Genomic DNA, 8,781 nt, shown 5'->3' with positions numbered 1-8,781 from the left:
AGTTTACAAAGGAAAAAACTGTTGGAGCGTGTTCTACCCAATAGATATGTAAATAACATGTATTAGCTCACCGTGAAATTCCATGTTCAGAACATGCTACATGCAGAAAACTTTCGACAAAAATACAATACAGAGTTGTTTCCATGTGGATTACAGGACTTTCATCAAAATAGAAGGCATATTGATGCTTTGAAGCATTTTCTCTGATTTCGCAGAGCTTTCCAAACGCCAGTTTCCAAAATGAGGCAGATATCACGGCAAAGACCTCTTGGAGCGGGTCTAACCAATAGACGTGTAATTAACATGGATTCGCTCACCGTGAAATTCCGTGTTCCGAACACGCTACATGCATCACGGATGCGACAAATATTCACTACAGAGTTGTTAGCAAGTAGATTACAGCACTTTCATCCACCATACAAGGCTTACTGACACTTTGAAGAATTTTCTCAGATTTCAGAAGTTAGTTTTAACGCCAGTTTTGAAATGAGGCAGATTTGGCCGAAAAATGCTCTTGGAGCGAGTTGTACCCAAAAGATATGTAATTTACCTAGTTTCACTCACCGTGACATTCCGTGTTCTGAACACGTTCCATGCATATCGGATTCAAAAAACATTCTTTAATGAGTTGTCAACATGTGTATTACCGAACTTTCATCCACCGTACAATGCATATTTATACATAGAAAGTTTTATTCTGATTTAGTAGATTTCTCCTAATGTCAGTTTCTAAAATCATGCAGTTTTGCAGAAAAATCCTCTTGGAGCGAGTTCTACCCAATAGACATGCAATTGACATAGAACCCGTCATCGTGAAATTCCGTGTTCCGAAAAAGCTACATGCATCACGGATTCGACAAATATTCACTACAGAGTTGTTAGCATAAGGATTACCGAACTTTCATCCACCATAAAAGCCATATGGACCCTTTGAAGCATTTTCTCATATTTCGAAAGTTTTTCCTAATGCCAGTTTTGGAAATGAGGCAGATTCGCAGAAAAATCCTCGTGGAGCGAGTACTTCCCAATAGAAATGTAATTTACTTAGTTTCCCTCACAGTGACATTCCAATTTCCGAACACGCTACATGCATCAAGGTTTCAACAAACTTTCTCGAATGAGTTGTGAACATGTAGGTTACAGAACTTTCATCCACCATACATGGCATATTTACACCTAGAAACTTTAACTCTGAATTTGCAGCTTTTTCCTTATACCAGTTTCGAAAATCAGGCCGTTTTCTCAGGGAAAAATTTTTGGAGCGAATTCTAACCAATAGGCGTGTAATTTACATAGATTCCATCGCCGGGAATTTCCGTGATACGATCACGTTACATGCATACGCTTTCTACAAATATTCACCACAGAATTGATTGCATGTGGTTTTACGAACTTCCATCACAATACAAGGCATATTGTCACTTTGAAGCATTTTCTCAGATTTTGCGTATATTATGAAACGCCAGTTTCGAAAATGAGGCAGATTTCCAAGAAAAATCTCTTGGAGCGAGTTCTACCTAAGAGACATGTATTTTACATACATTCGCTCACCGTGATATTCTGTGTTCCAAACACGCTTCACGTATCTCGGATTCGACAAATATTCACTACAGAGTTGTTAGCATGTGGATTACCGAACTTTCATCCACCATACAAGGCATATTTACACCGAGAATCTATTAATCTGAGTTCGCAGGGTTTTCGTATCGCCAGTTTCGAAAATCAGGCCGATTTCTCAGGAAAAATCTCTTGGAGTGATTTCTAACCAAGAGAACTATAATTTACATAAATTCCCTGGGCGTGAAATTCCGTGTTCCGAACATGCTACATGCATAAATGATTCGACAAATAATCACTACAAATTTGTTAGCATATGGATTACCGAACTTTCATCACAATACATTGAATATTGATCCTTAGATGTATTATCTCAGATTTTGCAGGGTTTTGCAAATGCCAGATTCAAAAATGACGAAGTTTTCGCCGAAAAAACTCTCCGAGCTAGTTGTACCCAATACAGAAGTAATTTACATTGTTTCAATCACCGTGAAATTCCACGTTATGAACACGGTACATGCATCACAGTTTAGAAAAAGATTCTTTAATATGTTGTGAAAATGTGGATTACCGAACTTTCTTGCAATATAAAGGCACATTTACACCTACAAATATTGACTCCCGTTTTGCAGCTTTTTCCAAACTTCAGATTCGATAATCATGCAATTTTCGCAGAAACATTCTCTTCTAGCTCGTTCTACTCAATAGAATTGTAATTTACATCGTTTCATTACCGTGAAATTCCATTTTCCAAAAGCGCTACATGAATCACGGTTTAATTAATAATTACTATACTGTAATTAACATGTGGATTACCGGACTTTCATTCACCATTCAAGGCATATTGACACTTAGAAGCATTTTCTCAGATTTCACAGGGTTCTCCTAATGGCAGTTTTGATAATGAGGCACATTTCGCAGAAAAATTCTATTCAAGCGAGTTCTACCCAATAGACATGTAACTTACATTGTTTCCTTCACTATGACATTCCGTAATCCAAAAACGTTACATGCATCACGAATTCGACAAACATCCTTTAATGAGTGTGAGCATGTGGATTACCAAACTTTCATCCAGCATACGAGGCATATTTACACCTAGAAGTAGTTATTCTGATTTCGCAGGTTTTTCCTAACATCCAGTTTCGAAAATCATGAAATTTTCGCAGAAACATTCAATTCAAGCGAGTTCTATCCAGTAGAATTGTTATTTTCAGAGTTTCACTCACCGAGACATTCCGTGTTCCGAAAACATTACAATTCATCACAGATTCGACAAACATAATTTAATGACCTTGAGCATGTGGATTACCGATTTTTCAACCACAATACAAGGCATATTTACACCTAGAACCATTTACTTAGATTTCACAGGTTTTCCTAAGTTCAGTTACGACAATCAGTCAATTTTCGCAGAAAAACGCTCTTGGTGCATGTTCTATCCAATAGATATCTCATTTTCATTGATACCGTCACCGTAACATTCTGTGTTCTGAAAACGTTACATGCACCATGGATTCAACCAATATTCACTGCTGAGTCCTTAGCATGTGAATTACACATCTTTAATAACCCATTGAAGACATATTGACACCTTAAAGCACTTACTCAGATTTTGCAGCGTTTTCATAACAGCAGTTTCCAAACTGAGGCAGATTTTTCAGTAAAATGCTCCTGGAGCGTGTTCTAACCAATAGATATGTAATTTAAATAGTTCCCTCACCGTGACAGTCCGAGTTCCGAACACGCTACATACATCACGGATTTGACAAACATGTTTAATGAGTTGTGTACATGTGTATTACAGAACTTTCATCCACCATACAAGGCATATTTACACCTAGAAACATTAAATCTGAGTTCGCAGCTTTTTCCTAATAGCAGTTTCGAAAATCAGGCAGTTTACAAAGGAAAAAACTGTTGGAGCGTGTTCTACCCAATAGATATGTAAATAACATGTATTAGCTCACCGTGAAATTCCATGTTCAGAACATGCTACATGCAGAAAACTTTCGACAAAAATACAATACAGAGTTGTTTCCATGTGGATTACAGGACTTTCATCAAAATAGAAGGCATATTGATGCTTTGAAGCATTTTCTCTGATTTCGCAGAGCTTTCCAAACGCCAGTTTCCAAAATGAGGCAGATATCACGGCAAAGACCTCTTGGAGCGGGTCTAACCAATAGACGTGTAATTAACATGGATTCGCTCACCGTGAAATTCCGTGTTCCGAACACGCTACATGCATCACGGATGCGACAAATATTCACTACAGAGTTGTTAGCAAGTAGATTACAGCACTTTCATCCACCATACAAGGCTTACTGACACTTTGAAGAATTTTCTCAGATTTCAGAAGTTAGTTTTAACGCCAGTTTTGAAATGAGGCAGATTTGGCCGAAAAATGCTCTTGGAGCGAGTTGTACCCAAAAGATATGTAATTTACCTAGTTTCACTCACCGTGACATTCCGTGTTCTGAACACGTTCCATGCATATCGGATTCAAAAAACATTCTTTAATGAGTTGTCAACATGTGTATTACCGAACTTTCATCCACCGTACAATGCATATTTATACATAGAAAGTTTTATTCTGATTTAGTAGATTTCTCCTAATGTCAGTTTCTAAAATCATGCAGTTTTGCAGAAAAATCCTCTTGGAGCGAGTTCTACCCAATAGACATGCAATTGACATAGAACCCGTCATCGTGAAATTCCGTGTTCCGAAAAAGCTACATGCATCACGGATTCGACAAATATTCACTACAGAGTTGTTAGCATAAGGATTACCGAACTTTCATCCACCATAAAAGCCATATGGACCCTTTGAAGCATTTTCTCATATTTCGAAAGTTTTTCCTAATGCCAGTTTTGGAAATGAGGCAGATTCGCAGAAAAATCCTCGTGGAGCGAGTACTTCCCAATAGAAATGTAATTTACTTAGTTTCCCTCACAGTGACATTCCAATTTCCGAACACGCTACATGCATCAAGGTTTCAACAAACTTTCTCGAATGAGTTGTGAACATGTAGGTTACAGAACTTTCATCCACCATACATGGCATATTTACACCTAGAAACTTTAACTCTGAATTTGCAGCTTTTTCCTTATACCAGTTTCGAAAATCAGGCCGTTTTCTCAGGGAAAAATTTTTGGAGCGAATTCTAACCAATAGGCGTGTAATTTACATAGATTCCATCGCCGGGAATTTCCGTGATACGATCACGTTACATGCATACGCTTTCTACAAATATTCACCACAGAATTGATTGCATGTGGTTTTACGAACTTCCATCACAATACAAGGCATATTGTCACTTTGAAGCATTTTCTCAGATTTTGCGTATATTATGAAACGCCAGTTTCGAAAATGAGGCAGATTTCCAAGAAAAATCTCTTGGAGCGAGTTCTACCTAAGAGACATGTATTTTACATACATTCGCTCACCGTGATATTCTGTGTTCCAAACACGCTTCACTTATCTCGGATTCGACAAATATTCACTACAGAGTTGTTAGCATGTGGATTACCGAACTTTCATCCACCATACAAGGCATATTTACACCGAGAATCTATTAATCTGAGTTCGCAGGGTTTTCGTATCGCCAGTTTCGAAAATCAGGCCGATTTCTCAGGAAAAATCTCTTGGAGTGATTTCTAACCAAGAGAACTATAATTTACATAAATTCCCTGGGCGTGAAATTCCGTGTTCCGAACATGCTACATGCATAAATGATTCGACAAATAATCACTACAAATTTGTTAGCATATGGATTACCGAACTTTCATCACAATACATTGAATATTGATCCTTAGATGTATTATCTCAGATTTTGCAGGGTTTTGCAAATGCCAGATTCAAAAATGACGAAGTTTTCGCCGAAAAAACTCTCCGAGCTAGTTGTACCCAATACAGAAGTAATTTACATTGTTTCAATCACCGTGAAATTCCACGTTATGAACACGGTACATGCATCACAGTTTAGAAAAAGATTCTTTAATATGTTGTGAAAATGTGGATTACCGAACTTTCTTGCAATATAAAGGCACATTTACACCTACAAATATTGACTCCCGTTTTGCAGCTTTTTCCAAACTTCAGATTCGATAATCATGCAATTTTCGCAGAAACATTCTCTTCTAGCTCGTTCTACTCAATAGAATTGTAATTTACATCGTTTCATTACCGTGAAATTCCATTTTCCAAAAGCGCTACATGAATCACGGTTTAATTAATAATTACTATACTGTAATTAACATGTGGATTACCGGACTTTCATTCACCATTCAAGGCATATTGACACTTAGAAGCATTTTCTCAGATTTCACAGGGTTCTCCTAATGGCAGTTTTGATAATGAGGCACATTTCGCAGAAAAATTCTATTCAAGCGAGTTCTACCCAATAGACATGTAACTTACATTGTTTCCTTCACTATGACATTCCGTAATCCAAAAACGTTACATGCATCACGAATTTGACAAACATCCTTTAATGAGTGTGAGCATGTGGATTACCAAACTTTCATCCAGCATACGAGGCATATTTACACCTAGAAGTAGTTATTCTGATTTCGCAGGTTTTTCCTAACATCCAGTTTCGAAAATCATGAAATTTTCGCAGAAACATTCAATTCAAGCGAGTTCTATCCAGTAGAATTGTTATTTTCAGAGTTTCACTCACCGAGACATTCCGTGTTCCGAAAACATTACAATTCATCACAGATTCGACAAACATAATTTAATGACCTTGAGCATGTGGATTACCGATTTTTCAACCACAATACAAGGCATATTTACACCTAGAACCATTTACTTAGATTTCACAGGTTTTCCTAAGTTCAGTTACGACAATCAGTCAATTTTCGCAGAAAAACGCTCTTGGTGCATGTTCTATCCAATAGATATCTCATTTTCATTGATACCGTCACCGTAACATTCTGTGTTCTGAAAACGTTACATGCACCATGGATTCAACCAATATTCACTGCTGAGTCCTTAGCATGTGAATTACACATCTTTAATAACCCATTGAAGACATATTGACACCTTAAAGCACTTACTCAGATTTTGCAGCGTTTTCATAACAGCAGTTTCCAAACTGAGGCAGATTTTTCAGTAAAATGCTCCTGGAGCGTGTTCTAACCAATAGATATGTAATTTAAATAGTTCCCTCACCGTGACAGTCCGAGTTCCGAACACGCTACATACATCACGGATTTGACAAACATGTTTAATGAGTTGTGTACATGTGTATTACAGAACTTTCATCCACCATACAAGGCATATTTACACCTAGAAACATTAAATCTGAGTTCGCAGCTTTTTCCTAATAGCAGTTTCGAAAATCAGGCAGTTTACAAAGGAAAAAACTGTTGGAGCGTGTTCTACCCAATAGATATGTAAATAACATGTATTAGCTCACCGTGAAATTCCATGTTCAGAACATGCTACATGCAGAAAACTTTCGACAAAAATACAATACAGAGTTGTTTCCATGTGGATTACAGGACTTTCATCAAAATAGAAGGCATATTGATGCTTTGAAGCATTTTCTCTGATTTCGCAGAGCTTTCCAAACGCCAGTTTCCAAAATGAGGCAGATATCACGGCAAAGACCTCTTGGAGCGGGTCTAACCAATAGACGTGTAATTAACATGGATTCGCTCACCGTGAAATTCCGTGTTCCGAACACGCTACATGCATCACGGATGCGACAAATATTCACTACAGAGTTGTTAGCAAGTAGATTACAGCACTTTCATCCACCATACAAGGCTTACTGACACTTTGAAGAATTTTCTCAGATTTCAGAAGTTAGTTTTAACGCCAGTTTTGAAATGAGGCAGATTTGGCCGAAAAATGCTCTTGGAGCGAGTTGTACCCAAAAGATATGTAATTTACCTAGTTTCACTCACCGTGACATTCCGTGTTCTGAACACGTTCCATGCATATCGGATTCAAAAAACATTCTTTAATGAGTTGTCAACATGTGTATTACCGAACTTTCATCCACCGTACAATGCATATTTATACATAGAAAGTTTTATTCTGATTTAGTAGATTTCTCCTAATGTCAGTTTCTAAAATCATGCAGTTTTGCAGAAAAATCCTCTTGGAGCGAGTTCTACCCAATAGACATGCAATTGACATAGAACCCGTCATCGTGAAATTCCGTGTTCCGAAAAAGCTACATGCATCACGGATTCGACAAATATTCACTACAGAGTTGTTAGCATAAGGATTACCGAACTTTCATCCACCATAAAAGCCATATGGACCCTTTGAAGCATTTTCTCATATTTCGAAAGTTTTTCCTAATGCCAGTTTTGGAAATGAGGCAGATTCGCAGAAAAATCCTCGTGGAGCGAGTACTTCCCAATAGAAATGTAATTTACTTAGTTTCCCTCACAGTGACATTCCAATTTCCGAACACGCTACATGCATCAAGGTTTCAACAAACTTTCTCGAATGAGTTGTGAACATGTAGGTTACAGAACTTTCATCCACCATACATGGCATATTTACACCTAGAAACTTTAACTCTGAATTTGCAGCTTTTTCCTTATACCAGTTTCGAAAATCAGGCCGTTTTCTCAGGGAAAAATTTTTGGAGCGAATTCTAACCAATAGGCGTGTAATTTACATAGATTCCATCGCCGGGAATTTCCGTGATACGATCACGTTACATGCATACGCTTTCTACAAATATTCACCACAGAATTGATTGCATGTGGTTTTACGAACTTCCATCACAATACAAGGCATATTGTCACTTTGAAGCATTTTCTCAGATTTTGCGTATATTATGAAACGCCAGTTTCGAAAATGAGGCAGATTTCCAAGAAAAATCTCTTGGAGCGAGTTCTACCTAAGAGACATGTATTTTACATACATTCGCTCACCGTGATATTCTGTGTTCCAAACACGCTTCACGTATCTCGGATTCGACAAATATTCACTACAGAGTTGTTAGCATGTGGATTACCGAACTTTCATCCACCATACAAGGCATATTTACACCGAGAATCTATTAATCTGAGTTCGCAGGGTTTTCGTATCGCCAGTTTCGAAAATCAGGCCGATTTCTCAGGAAAAATCTCTTGGAGTGATTTCTAACCAAGAGAACTATAATTTACATAAATTCCCTGGGCGTGAAATTCCGTGTTCCGAACATGCTACATGCATAAATGATTCGACAAATAATCACTACAAATTTGTTA

The sequence above is a fragment of the Camelus dromedarius genome, unplaced genomic scaffold (genome assembly GCF_036321535.1).
Source record: "Camelus dromedarius isolate mCamDro1 unplaced genomic scaffold, mCamDro1.pat HAP1_SCAFFOLD_172, whole genome shotgun sequence".
NCBI lineage: Eukaryota > Metazoa > Chordata > Mammalia > Artiodactyla > Camelidae > Camelus > Camelus dromedarius.
Note: the sequence above shows the minus strand (reverse complement) of the source record.